The sequence below is a fragment of the Austrofundulus limnaeus genome, unplaced genomic scaffold (genome assembly GCF_001266775.1).
Source record: "Austrofundulus limnaeus strain Quisiro unplaced genomic scaffold, Austrofundulus_limnaeus-1.0 Scaffold11, whole genome shotgun sequence".
Classification (NCBI taxonomy): Eukaryota; Metazoa; Chordata; class Actinopteri; order Cyprinodontiformes; family Rivulidae; genus Austrofundulus; species Austrofundulus limnaeus.
Window position 1 is genome coordinate 339122 of NW_013952413.1, and position 2275 is coordinate 341396.

Sequence of the window (2275 nt, forward strand, 5' to 3'; positions counted from 1 at the left end):
TATAAAAACTAAACATCCTACTGTATTTTTACAGTCTTTATTTTACAGTTAAAATACATCTTTATTAAATAAAGTCTAATGTTACAACTGGATCCCTTTTAACCTTTGCAGTGAGTAGAGAGGTTTCTAAACCCAAACCAGGGAATTAAAAAGGTAAAATATCCCGGAAATCAATATCAAGGTTTTATTCTGCTTTGGTTTGCGCTTGAGAAACTCGTATTACAACTCAGCGTAAGTGTGGTCAAATTTTTCTGGTCTTTTTTTTTTTAAACCCAAGGGCAAATCCAGAACTCACTGGAGGGATTACATGTCCTCTCTGGCGTGGGAACACCTTGAGAGCCCCAGGAGGAGCTGGGAAGTGTCGCTGAGGAGAAAGATGAGTTTCTCTCCTGGGTCTGCTGCCTCCACATCCTGTCCTCRAATAAGGGACATGAGATGGATGGATCTCTCATGATATTTTCCAACAAGGTCAAATAAAATAAATTATTATTATTTTCTGTGTGTCAAAAACAGACTTTTTAAACTTGTTTAGGAGAACAGTAAACATATGTATAAACCCATGCACAGTTTATGGTCCTACAAATAAACTCCAGAAAAATGTTGGGTTTCAGTATCGCCACACAGAAATGATAGCCAACATTTGTTTTCTACCCCGTAAAACACAAAAATGTTAACTATGTAGGTCCTAAAATGCAAACCGAGTCACAGCACAGAAATAACCTATCTTTATACTTTTAATTAAATGTAACAGTGGGGGATGATTGAAGACAACACRGATAAGTGGGATGTCATGTTTTTATGATCTTCTTAGCTAGTTTGTTAAAACTTTTGGTACCACTTTACAATAAGGYTCCCCTTATATATGGCTTACAAATAGTTTATAGATAGGTTAATAATTCATTTGTAAACACTTTATAAATCGTTAATAAGTGTTTATTATTCATTAATTAAGGACGGGAAAGAAAMAAAGTCTGATTTCTTGCCWAATAGTGAGCCAAACGTATATATCACAGCTAAAGGTGCTTATTAAACATTTCAGACTAGTTTACTACCTTGTAAGCACAATAATTTATTGAAAACACATATTTTACATGTAATATTGTAGTWTATTACCACATTATACATATCCACAGTAATCAAAGGGAGCCTTATTGTAAAGTACTGAACAGTGTAATAATAATAATAATAATGTCATAACAAAGCCTTAAAAATAGTGTACTGTTTTACACTTTATAATAAGGCTCCTTTATGGCATTTATACAAGTTTATTAGTCATTAATAAATTGTGCACCTACTGTGTTACATTTTACAATAAGGCTCCCTTTGACAGTTGCTAATATGTATAAGTAATAGTTCAATATTATTTTTTTAAATATGTGTTTCCAATACTTAATTGAGCTAATAAACCTAGTAATATGTACACAAACAGATTTGGCTCACTATTTGGCAAGAAACCGGACAGTTTTGTCTCTTTCTTGTCCTTAATTAATCCATAATAATCATTTATTAATGATTTATAAAGTGCTTACAGATGAATCAATAACCTATCTATAAACTATTCATAAGCCATCTATAAGGGGAGCTTTCTTGTAAAGTGGTACCAAACTTTTTATACAATAAATCATGTTTTTTTTTTTTGTTTGTTTATTTTATGAAAAGTTTGAGAGATACGCTCGAGATTATTTTTGGATTTTAATGCCTCGGTTGACATTTATCCCTTTACAAAATCTGAAAAATTGCTTACTGTTTAAGATTTTTGACCATACAACTTTGTGTGGTCTCAYGGCAAAGACTCTTTATGGTCCAATGTCCTAGAGAAGACAAGTGTTAGTGGGCTCCTAAACATCCTACGACCAGTTAGATGTTGAACTGGCCCTGTCTATGCCAGGTATGCTTCCAGTTAGCAGCCGACTGAAGTGTCAGATCGTAATCAAGACAGCACCTGCTGGGACTACCCAGCAGTCCCTGCTCATGTGTGCCGCATTACCGGTCTCTCTAATTGGCTGGCTCCCCTGTGAGAGCTAAGACCTTTGCTCCGCCATTGGTAAAGCTGCAGTATTTCAGCCTGCTGGGTCTGTGCGTGTCAAACTGCTAATCTGTGGAAATGGGAAGCATTTGGCGGTGCTGGTATTTTAACACATCTGCTCTTAGGTTCGAAAATTAAACGTGGATTTGAGGAAATTAAATGTGGCAACCTTTGGATTTTTCTTTTTACTTTTGCGATGATTGTGTTTTGAATAAAACAAATATTGGTTTTCCTTGAGGGTAAAAAAAA